At 37.4% G+C, this 12500-nt stretch overlaps 2 protein-coding genes and 1 long non-coding RNA gene across 8 annotated transcripts in view; 1 reads left to right on the plus strand and 2 right to left on the minus strand.

The window, feature by feature from the left end:
• Nucleotides 1–2405, plus strand: part of LOC138002841 (uncharacterized) — a 5308-nt gene extending 2903 nt beyond the window's left edge. The window contains exons 2-3 of the long non-coding RNA XR_011123343.1: nucleotides 762–943; nucleotides 1677–2405. This is a non-coding gene — a long non-coding RNA (uncharacterized lncRNA). The remainder of the gene's footprint in view (nucleotides 1–761; nucleotides 944–1676) is intronic.
• Nucleotides 1–9943, minus strand: part of LOC138003337 (glutamate receptor 2-like) — a 57879-nt gene extending 47936 nt beyond the window's left edge. Inside the window, exon 1 of the mRNA XM_068849350.1 lies at nucleotides 9596–9943. The gene's annotated coding sequence lies outside the window, so the exon portion shown is untranslated. The remainder of the gene's footprint in view (nucleotides 1–9595) is intronic.
• A 1944-nt stretch (nucleotides 9944–11887) lies between these two features.
• LOC138003336 (glutamate receptor 2-like) overlaps nucleotides 11888–12500 on the minus strand; it is a 33674-nt gene continuing 33061 nt past the window's right edge. For all 6 annotated transcript variants that reach the window (XM_068849344.1, XM_068849345.1, XM_068849348.1 and 3 more), the window contains one exon: nucleotides 11888–12500. This exon is cut by the window's right edge and continues 940 nt beyond it. The gene's annotated coding sequence lies outside the window, so the exon portion shown is untranslated.

The following is a 12500-nucleotide window of genomic DNA, read 5'->3' on the forward strand; positions in this document are numbered from 1 at the left end:
ATGTATTAAGTTCGGCTCATGAAAAGTATGGCGTCTGAATCGGGCCTTATGACAATTTAATGTAAGCTTATGTAGAATTCAGACCTTTTACATGCACCTTTAAGTCCCAAATTTGTCAGGCAAGGACATTTAATTTGGCTTAAGTGCTTTAACAAATTGGTATGCATTTCACAAGAGAAATGAAGCTTTAGATCAAATGGTTAAGCAAATGATTTGGTATTAGGGTGCTCTCACCGCAAATTACATGACGACAGAAAGCAGAAAGCTTCAGCTGTCATTTAAACTATTGTACTCAATGCAAATAGTATGTTAATGCCTGCATGAGATTGTTATTATTGGCGTTTAAAGAAAAGAGAGCCAAATTTTGATGAGTCTGCTCTTCAATCACTTACGTTATAACAGAAGTGACAGTGTCTGACACTTGCAGAGTGCAGACCCCAAACTAACCGTAACTCACAGTTATTGAAAGCTAAACGTTTTATTTAAAATGGGTGCTTAGACTTAAATACTGTTTACAATCGCTATTTGTAGGCAGTCTGCAGTTGTCATACACCTTAGAAATGATCAGCTTTATTATTACATGTACCAGCATTTTTTTTTTGAGACGTGATATTGAGTGTTCTTATCTGGATGAAATTCTTATGACATCTTTTATCTGTAAGTAGCGGTAATAATTTTTGTTTGGAAATGTGAGTGAGATTATGAATTATTTTTTCCAAGAAAACTGAAACTTTTCTCTATATTTATTTGTTGATTAACAGTTCAAATTGGAGGTGGGTACAGCTGGGAATTGGTTCATTGAAAGATTGCTGGGAAGTTTGGACAGAGAGTTGGTTACAGAAAGTGCTGAGGCTAGGCAAGAAGATGCCTTCTTCTTGCAGCATACACTACATGTATCATCTATGGAAGAGGAGTTGGAGAAAACCCTCAGATAAAAGAAAAGGTTGGTGCCATGAAAAAATTCCTTTGAGGCATGTTTCTGTAAAAAACCTGTAATGCAGTCAAACAGCTGAAAGTCTGAAAGACTTAGGAGCTGATTGTTGCTTTTAAGCAAGTGATGCATATAGATATTTACAAATAACTCACATAAATTACACTCTAACAACTAATTCTTGACAGTCACTGCAATAAAATAATTATATTTAGCACTGTCTGAGTTACAGGCCTGTGTACGTATAGACTAGTAATGCCTAGCGATTAGCGGAAGATGATGCTGTAGTTTCATTTATCCATTGTCTCACCCAATATCTGCTTTCGGTTTAAAATTTGAAATACTGTTAAATGAGATAATTCTAAATACCCCATCACACATAATTTTTTTTGGAAAAGTGTTGAAGACAAACAAAGCATCTGGCAATATAATATTTTCAAGATTTGTTCCATGAGTTCCACCACTATATGTGTACTTTTATCATTATGACAAAATTAATTTGATAGTTAACTGAGTTACTCAATGAATCAAGAACAATGTTACAGATATAATCTCATGCAAGTACCGGTATTACATGTGGTTCCATTTATTTGGTACACCAAAATTGGTGGCTGGTGTCTTTTGTTTCTCAGGATTAGGGATGTATTAAATTTGTGCTCTCTTCCTATTTTGTTAAAATATTGTCGAATGATCTTAATTTTGGAAGGGATGATACTAATCATTATTTTCTTTAATTACTTTTAAGGATGATGAGTCAATCAATGGAGAGGTTCTAAAAACAACATTTGCAAGGATTGTTGCTTCTGGCACACTAATTGAACTAGAGACATTTACCTTGTGGCAGAAAGCAAGGTTTTGTTAAAACTTTCATTGGCTGTAATTGTTTTGCTGGGAGCATTCTTAATTATCAGCTTAATCTCAGGGGTTTTTTTCTTCTTTTTGGAAACAAAAAGTTTTTACTTTTTTCTTAATGTAAATTATCAGCCTAAGTTCTGTGTTTTTTTTTTCTTTTTGAAAACAATTCTGTTGGAGAAAAAAAGAACACATTGGTAAAGGTCAACGATGGCAAAATTTTTGAATCAGTTATCCTAAGGCATGTTCCATTTTTTTACGTTTGACTTCTTTCTGTAAGAACTGACTTGTATTACGTGTACATAAAACCCATTTTGTTATACTGAGTCACATTTATCCAAGTATGTTGTATGCTTTAGTTTTTGTCATTGAAGTTATTTTGCAGCCATTCATTGTTGCAATCTGTAATCAAAACACAAACCACTCAATTTATCTTTGTTTAAGGCGTGAACACATTCAGCTGATTGCCATTTTATTATTGCCCAAATAATTAGAATAAAGATAGCTTTGATTTTTGTGATGTATTTGTATGTGTATAAAGATTGTATTTATCACGCATATCGATGTGCATTCTTTGCAATCTTATGATTAAAATTACCAGTATTAGATGCTTCATTGTAAACCTGGTCTTTTCTTTGCATAATATTTAAAAAAAAATTAACTTTTCATGGTTTTATGTACCCTGCGAGCAGAGTCTCTTTTGATCTTCCTAGATAAGTCGGGAAGAGGAAAGTAGACTCTGCTCGCCGCCTCCACATTCTTTGATTTGCCGCTCATCCAAAGAATTGGACGAGTCAGTCCAGTTTCGACTTGTCAAACCTGTTTTTTTAATTTTTGCGCATGATCAATCGCCACGCGTCATCAATATTTTGAAATTTACGACAGCGTGGCAATTTTAACTGTTAGAATTCCCATGAGTTTTTCCTATGTGTGTCGGTTACAGAAACTTGTGTGACAGAAACCTATAAATTTTTCAGTAAAAAAATGAAATGGCATTTTAAGAGTATGGACTATCTTGAGTTTTCCAATGAAATGATTCCTTGATTCTTGTGTGTTTGCCAGAGTTGTTGGAAAATATCCCGACTGTTTGTTTTCGTTTTGTGCTTTTGTGGCTACAGGTCACGCATGACTGACACCGAATACATTTAAATTTTTAACGCATGCTCATTACGAAATGTGGAGGCTGCGAGCAGAGTCTACTTTCTTCTTCCCGAATTATCTAGGAAGATCGAAAGAGACTCTGCTCGCAGGGTAGGTTTTATGAGAAATCTGACTATAAATGAAGGTACAGTAGATCTAGTGAGGGTGAATGTGTTCTGAAGAAAGAGTAAATATTACTCTGACAAGGGGAGTAAAGTTTAAGAGGGTAAATTTTACTCTTGAAAAGGAGTGGTTTTGTACCTTTTTGTCTCACCCCAGTTTTGGAGTTAATTTAACTCTGTTAAGGGTAAATTGAACTCCATTTAAAGAGTTCAATTCACTCCAATAGAAGGATAAAATTTACTCTTGTATTGGAGTGAATTTTACACCACAGGAGGGGTAAACAATACCGGAGTACATTTTACTCCAAAAACGGAGTAAGCAATACCGGAGTGAATTTTACTCCAAAAATGGAGTGGTTTTGTACCTTTTTTTTAACTCCCTTTTTGGACTTAACTCTACTCCTTGAAAATAACAGTGTGGCAGAGTGCGTATGTTACCAGGAATGACAAATTATATATACACCTAAGGCCATGTATTTTGCAAATTAATTGGTTCCAACTGTAAGTCATTATCATGGTAGCACCTGCCGAAGTATTCATTTGCTTTATATAGAATGCAGAATGCACAGTTTGAGACAGTGAACGTCACTATTCATTCATTCATTTATTTATTTGCCAATAACCACATGAAAGAAAAGAAAAAATAAGGACAGAATACACTAAAAATTTATAATAACTTCAAGACGATACACGACAATATGTTTAAGGTGGTAATGACAAGGAAGCCTATACAGAAGCCAGAGGCTTACGAACTATAGGCTTCCTGACAGTATAGGGTACATCATACGAAATTTTGGGGACAGCATAAAATGTATTATTTTAAAAACAAAAGAAAAGAAAAGAAAAGAAGAAGTGTGTAGCTCAACAAAGAGTATTTTGACTAAGAAAGGAAGCTTATTAGCTCGACACCACTGTGTAAATTTACACATTTCAGAATTTATTTATTTATTTATTTATTTATTTACAGATTAATTCAGTATGCAATGTGCAATACTAGGTGGACAGAACAAAAGGACACGAAGTCCCCTACAAGGTTAAACCACCCAACCTACCCCCAGTGAAAATATGTCCCTAACCAACCCCATAAACCATTAATTAAAAACAATTGTTACAGTTAGAGTAGAGTGAAAAACGTCAATTAACACGAGCACACAGTTAAAGTTCTTATACTACGACATTTTGGGCATGCAATCTTATAAGATCTTATGTTATCCTGATCAAAGACTAACCTTAACCTCTCTAAAAAGAAAGCCTTTAGCTTACTTTTAAAAGTACTAAGAATGGTAATGCCCTTGATATTATTGGGTAAAGCATTCCAAGTATTGACTATACGTATGCAATAAGTATCTCTAAAACTAGACGTTCTTGGAATGCAGTTATACTTTAAATTTAAACCAGAGGAGCCACGCCTTGTAGAACCAGTAGCAAATGTGACGTATTTGCATAAATCAACAGCAAGCAAGCCATTTTTACACTTAAAGAAAAAGACTAAGTCTAAGTATTCCAACCAGTAATTTAGTGGTAAGAGATTCAAAAGCACAAGTCTTTCCTTGTAGCTAGCGTTCGGGTATTTGCATAGAAATTTAGTGGCCCTACGTTGAATGGATTCAATAAGTAATATATTTCTACTAACAGACTGAGGGGCCTACAATTGACTACAATACCCCAAGTGGGATCTGACTAGAGCTAAATAAAGAGCCTTAAGGGCGTTACTAGGTAAGTCTCTGGAACAGTTTCTCTTTATGAAGCCAAGCATTTTGTTAGCCTTTGCTGATATCTGTTCAATATGGTCGTTCCAAGATAAGTTTTTTGTAACTGCCACTCCAAGATCTCTTTGGGATGACACGCACTTTAATTGGTCCATTCTGTTGATGATGTAGACACGGTCAAAGCTATAGAGTTTTCGTGAGATACGAAGATTCACACATTTCTTCGGCTGAAAGTCTAATTCGTTTAGAGTAGCCCAGTCACACAGATTGTCCAAGTCTATTTGAAGGTCAGTCGAGTCTTCTACGGTGGTAACACTTTTGAAACACTTGGAATCGTCAGCAAACATTGCTAAGTTTGAGTTCTGTATTACATCTGGCAAGTCGTTGACGTAGATGAGAAAAAGTATGGGTCCCAGTATGGATCCCTGTGGGACCCCAGACTTTACTTCTGCCCACGAAGAATGACAACCATTTATAACAACCCACTGCTTCCTACCAGTAAGGTAATTTTTGAACCTCCAACGTTCTTAAGTTTACAGAGCAGCCTTGCGTGGCAAACTGAATCGAAAGCTTTAGAGAAGTCCAGATATATGATGTCAGTTTCTTTACCTTTATCAAGGACAGAAGGGATGTCGTGGAATACCTCAACAAGCTGACTTGCACAGGATACCCCAGCTTGGAAGCCGTACTGCGCAGTATGGAGAATATCAGAAATGTGAGGGACAAGTTTGCGAGCGACACACTTTTCCTGGATCTTGGATACGATTGGTAGGAGCGAGATAGGTCTGTAATTTAATACGTCATCACGTGGTCCGTTCTTATGGACCGGAGGGATGTTGGCTTCCTTCCACTCTGATAGGTAGAGGCCAGTTTTTAAGGAGAAATTAATAAAGGCAGACAAAGACGAAGATAATGATATTGCACAGTTTTTCAGAATGATTGCAGGAAGTTTGTCTGGACCAGTAGCTTTTGATGTGTCAAGTTGAGAAAGCAGAGATACAACTTCTTCAGAAGAAACTTGAATCACTTCTAGCAAATCAGGGATGTAAGAGCACATCGCAGTCGTGTCGGGAAAAGAACAATTAGCGTGATCTTTGAAGATAGATTTAAAGTAATCATTGAAAGCTTCAGCGCCAGCCAGGTCGTCTGTAATTGAGGTTCCTCAAAAATCAACTTTGTCAGGGATTGGATTTCTTTTGTTTCTAAAACTGTAATAAGACCAAAAACGCTTCGGATTAGATGAGGCCTCATTTGCTATTTTCTGCAAGTACATTTTCCTTTCTCGCCGGTTCCAGTTTTTGATGCTCTGTCTTGTTTTACGAAACTTTTCTTTGAGTTGTTGGTTTTGCGAAAACTTCACTTGTTTCCATAGCGTTCTTTTCTTCCTGATTTCTGATGCGAGATCTTTATTTATCCACGGAGGTTTATTTGAACTTCGTCGTGAAACTGTGGGAATGTGTGTATCTATGGCAGTGAAAACAAAACTGCACCATTGATGCCATGCCTCGTTAAACTCCTCCTGGGATTTGACATTCTCAACACCAGAGCTGAGAGGTAACAAAGGACAGTTCTTTGTTCAGTGAGTCAAAATCTGCATTTTTGAAATCAAAACAAAATTTAGGATATGAATCCTTAAGTTTCCCAGAAAAGTCGATGTCGAAAACGACCGGGTAATGGTCAGACGGCAGACCAGCTTCTGCAAAATAGGGCCCAGAGTCGATGGATGATACTGTGGAGGGCGAGTTAGTTATAACAAGGTCGAGAATATTTTTTTTTCTTGTAGGTCTGTCGACTAGTTGAAATAAATATAAGTCCATGATAAGACTTGCAAACTGTTGTTCGATCTTCACTGGTGATAGAATTTGTGAATCCAGATCCATCAATCCACTCGATTCCTGGGTAGTTGAAATCGCCTACTATAAACACTCCCCGGTATTTGTCCAACTGAAGGGGGTCCAATAAGGACTTGAACTTCGGGATAAAATCTATCTCAGAAGGAGAGCGGTAGCAAACAATAAACAACAGGGTTTCAGAAAGTATATTAAAATCTTTCTGAGAAAATATATGTTTGTCTCCTCAGCGAAAAGAATAAAGTCCACCACCTTTGAAACATTGCACACAGACCATTTATATAGAGCAGAAAGAGGAGATGGCCTAATATAGAGCCCTGACGCACCTCACATTTAATTTGGCAAGACTCCTAACAGATACCATGAAATTCCACATATTGTTATCTACCGCTTAGATAGCTTTCAAACCACCTAAGCGCGGTGCATCGAACACCATAATGCTTCAGTTTTGAAATTAGAATATGATGATCAATGGTGTCAAAGGCTTTAGACAAACCAACTGTATATTCCTTACTTTCAATAGCAGAAGAGATTTTGTCATACAAACAAGCTAGAGCATAAGCAGTGGAGTGATGTTTGTGAAAACCATACTGATTGTCAGAGAGAATCTTAGAAACATTGAGAAACCTTAGAAGACGACTGTACATTACTCTCTAGTCTAGAATTTTAGAGAATGCAGGTAAAACAGACACGGGTCTGTAATTTGTAAACATATCCTGTTCACAAGATTTAAATAAAGGAATAACTCGAGCAATTTTCAATTGATTTTGTACAATACCACAGGTGATGGATAAGTTAATAATACTAGTAACAGGGAAAATTGTTTTATCAATAGAATCTTTAATTAAGTTCATAGAAATGTTGTCATGACCTACAGCAGTACCTGAACAACAGGTACGTAATTCTAGTGGGACATGTAATGAGTAGGAAAAACATCCTAGGTAGAACAAATCTTAGAAATCACTTGTCGCTAAATATGACAATGATGATTAATTAATTTAAATTCCAATCACTCATTGAAAATACAAGCTTTTAATTTTTCCCAGTACTAGGTCCAAATCAGACAGAAATTCATTTAAGTTTGAGTCTGGCGGTCAAAAAATTAAGCCGACAATTACCTTTTTTTCTTTTGTTCTATTAATTTCAACAAACAAAGATTCAGCACTTCCATTGACAGGGAACACAAGATCAGGACGTTCTTTGTAATTTAAATGGTCACCAATGTAAATTAAGGCCAACACCTCCACCAATGCAAGTGACTCTAGGTTTATGCAAAAAATTGTAACCCACAATATTGGAAAAATGATGATAATCATCAAGCCAAGTCTCAGGTGGGGGACATTGGGGTACGTATATTAGAAACAGCAAAACCAAAGAAGAAATCATCCAAAACCGAAACCCACATACAAAACCATCAGAAAACCGATACAATGGTGACAAGTGGGGCATACAGAGCAAACTACACTAACACTTATGCACTTATCAATGTTATACCCGAGGGGGGAGGGGAACACGGGATAGGGTGGGAGCTTTGATCAGAAACAAAATTTGGAGGCAAAGTGCCTTACTCTTGGGATAATATTTCAATTCAAAGTTCCCCACCTTGGGAAAAGGTTTTGAGTTCAAAGTTACCCACCAGACCGAGAATTTCAAGCCATCTGAAGTAAAGAATATGTGCTTGACATCCACAAAATCATCCCAATCAGCCTCATATTTTTGGATTATTATTTCCCCATCGATTTCAAAAGCCTGTTTCAGAAGATACTGAAGAGAACTGTAATAACCAAGAACCACCAAAACTTTTTTGTTCTGTTCAAACTCCAAAAGGACCTGTTGTTTATATAAAAAGCAAAAACAATAGTCCATTTTACAGTTGTGTGCTTAGTTACCTGGCCTGTGGATGAAAGTGAGGCTGGAGTTGACCTTGTTTTGATAGAAACCTCACTGCTTTTCTAATGTAAATTCTTACTTATTAGCATGACAACATCATTAACATGAAAAGGAGGGAGGTCTGTATCATAACAAGGTCAACCTCAGCCTCACTTTCATTTAAAGGCCAGGTAACTAAGCACACAACTGTCAAGAGGTTTATTATATAAACTGCTGCGCTTGATTAACCAAGCATCACAGAAAGACAAGGATAGCATGAATACACAATTACATGAAAAAAAATTAAAACTTGTATTTGTTTACAAGTACATCGATAAAAAGAACCAATGGTTTGTTAATACGATGCGATGAATTCAAATAGATTTATCTTACCGTTCTTTCTTCTATTTATTGCAACGGGAAGGAGTGGAAGCGTGTTCGAACCTCTGGGAATTCTGGGTACTTTCAAGATGGCAGAACACTCCTATCCAAGCTCCCCGCATTCAAAACCCTGGTTGTTTTTGTCATTTTAACATTATTCAAACTTCCCGACCTTGGAGCCATCATTTTTTAGCATTGTTCAAACTTCCCGATCCCGGGGCCAACATTTATGTTCAAAATTTCCTAAAATTCCCCACGTGGGGCGCGCACGCACGTTCAAAGTTCCCACCATCTCGTGGTCCCCCCCCGCCCTATCCCCTCGGGCATAACATAGATAGGTGCATTATTTCATCAAAGTATTTATGAAAGTCATGGACTTGTCTAAAGCCTTCATATCTTTTTAGTATCTGGTTAAATCATAGGCTTTATTTCTGCCGCTCTCTCGAGCACAGACTCTGTGGACTCATTTTCTGAGGAAAAGTAGTTGGTAATGGTCGGTAAGGGAGCCAAGTTAACTTAGGAGAATTTGCACACAAGTCCTCTCTGGAATTGCAATTTTGCAATCGCAAAAAGCTATAGCTCTGGAAACTTCAATCGAAAATCTCTAATTAAACATTTCTATTTGATAACTAAGACCTGACAGTTTGGAGATTCGACTGGAATGCTTAATCTTGGTCTAAGACATGCGAGGAAGCTAGGAACTTGTGCAAAGGTTAAATGTGGTAATAAACAGATACTTACTTAAAACAGCAGTCAAATATTGAACCTCACCGCCCTTCTATATCGCAACGTTGCACCCCTAAGAGAAAATTTGTCCACGTCCCTAATTCATCTTGCTGCCCTCGGAATTGTTGTCATCTGCATCAAAACTTTCATCAGATTCTTAATGGCCTTCATCAGAGTCACTAGATTCCTCACTCAGTTCATACTCGTTCAGATCTTCATGGGGTCCGTCATCTTCATCCACCCCGAAGTTCAGTCTGTTTTCACTCCTACTCGATTACATGTGCTATCTGGCTGTTTCTGCAACTAACGTTTTTAATTTCACACAGAGTTTGTTTCATTTGTTTACCTTATTGTGGGGTTGAGAGTTTGCTTTGTGAATTTCTCCCCCTCATTTTACAGACTAACCTTAACTTTTGTCTATGATTTTTCCTCAACTGACCATCCACACACACATAATTTCCCACAAAATACCTGCTGACTAGTGAATGTTTTAGTTAGTGGAGAGGAACCCCTTCTTGTAAGGCGGATTCTAATAAAAACACCATTAGGGAAGCCACAAAGGTTGCTGGTGAAACTGCTGCTATTACTATTAAATTACAAACCCCATAGGTTTAAGACCTTTTTTTCCCCAAAATCAATTGGATTACAATATTATTAACTATATATCATGCATGACGAGATTACATGTTTTGATGCTTGCAAGAGAGTTTCCCGTACCCCGACAACTGTAAAATTCTGCCCGCGATCAAAACATTTATGTTCAAGCATAGGTAGGTCGAGTTACCAAGGGATGGATCTGAACTAAAAGATGAGGCCTAAGTACAACTCACCTTTGTTTTGCCACTCCTTCTGAAAGCGAGGCTCCTCCATAACATTCAAGTTTTTCCGCAATGCATTTTGCCAGCAAATCCAAAAAAACATCGAGATTTCGAAAAGTATGGTTGTTTTTTATCCCGATTATGTTCCTATTTACTCGCTTCGCTCGCTCAACATAAAAAATACAGAAGATGTAATTTTCAAATTGCTTCACAGTGAATCATTGTAAGAGCTTGATTTTAATATCGGCTACAAGAACTAATAAATAATATATAGATTTAGCCAAGCCTAAAGCGGAGCTCCCTGGTTATTTATTCTTACTGCCTGTAGGGTTAGTGAAAGCACATGTTCACTCGCATTTTAAAGCAAAACAAACAAATCAATTTTCTGTTTATGTCCAAAAGAGTATAGATAATTGTTAATTATTGATAATTGTTGTCTGTCAAGTGGAATTAAAATTCCAGTTGACAGAAAAAAATCCATTTTCATTCCTGAACAAATTAAGGAAAGACCGATTATACCACTTTTTGAAAATAACAAACGGTGGAGTGCACAAGGAAAGAATTTGTGGAGTAACTTCTTCCACTAAGTATGAGCTATTACTGGTATTGTTTTGTCGTTGTCGTTCTCTTTCGCTCTCCTTTCGTTTCTGTTCTAGTCATAGGTCCTCCAGGCATCATATAACCTTATCAGAGTTTCTAAAGATATGCCAAAAATTGCAATACAGAGAAAAAGGTAGCGCTAAGGAAATTAAAAATAAACACTTAGCTTTAAGTTTATATCCCTCCGATGCTTGACTTAAATAACTGCGTAGCCGCCAGTGTGGACCACAGCTACCATGATGTGTGAAACTGGATTGAAACCAGCGAAAAATGCAGAGCGAAAGCATTTTCCAAACCGTTTTCCACCTGAGCACACGAAAAGCGTTGACTCTATAAGAACTATAGTTCACGTAGAATGGTCGTGTAGCCGCGTCAAGCCACAGAAAGCGCGCGAAAAATGAAGCCTTGGAGCCTACAGAATTGGTTGACAACTGATCAAATTATGGCCGCCGAGAAGGATTTGAATAGGAATGATGTTTAGGCTCTGTTTACAGCTGCTGTTGCTTCGACTTCAGATTTTTTTTTCAAATATCTTTAAAGGAAGGGCAGAGAGAATGCATCCGAAGAATGGTTTGTCGGAAAGAAGACATTATAGTTGTACTTCCTACGGGATTTGGCAATAGTGCTATTTACAGTCCCGAAAATTCTAGAAATAAATGCATCGTTCCACTTCCACCGACTCGAAAACGTTTGTAGTTGTGGTAAGTCCTTTGGAATAAATTTGGAAGCAACAAAGTTCCAAAAAGAACAGAATAGAACTTTAGTGCGGCCACATTCCTGGAGTCAGCCGAACTTAACAGAAATTCGACATCGTTTACGGGAGCGCTGAACAATGGTTTAGTGGCACACTTCTCCCAAAATGATAGTTGAGTAGCTGCTTCTGGAAAACTAGACATTCACCTCATATTACAGTGATATTAGCATCTTTATTGTCACCTCAAATAATCGAGTTTAAATAAAGTTCATTGTATTGTTGATTACGCCTAATGATAATATGAAGTATTCGGCTTCAAGTTTTTCTCCGATTTTACTTTGAAATTCTTTGTTCCTTGATGGTTTGAACAGAGAAACCGCACCAACTGTCAAGCGGGATTTGCAGAAATACCTTTGATTGTATGGATAAAGTCTGCCTTCGCAGAAATTCCAGCTAGAGTTCTATTTTGTTTTCGTCGCGTCTTTCCTTGAACCACAACGTGCAGGTAATTTCCGGTATAATCTGATTGGCTCACATTTATAGCATGACACATGATAACATCCCTCTTGACAGGTGGGCGGCAGGCGTACCGTTTCCGCCCTGTATAAAGAAAAGGACGGCCGATCGAAGGTTAAAAGGAAACGTGCTGCACGATTGCTTCTCCTGAGTAGACCCCTTTTGTGAGGTCAAGAATCACGGTGTAAATTCAAATTAGCATAGTTACCGGGTTAGTCCGGCTCGTAGCCAATCAGATAACAAGACATATATTAGTAAGAGATGGGCTCATGATATTGAAAAACTAGACTAA

Source organism: Montipora foliosa, chromosome 5 (genome assembly GCF_036669935.1).
Source record: "Montipora foliosa isolate CH-2021 chromosome 5, ASM3666993v2, whole genome shotgun sequence".
In the NCBI taxonomy this organism is placed as follows: domain Eukaryota; kingdom Metazoa; phylum Cnidaria; class Anthozoa; order Scleractinia; family Acroporidae; genus Montipora; species Montipora foliosa.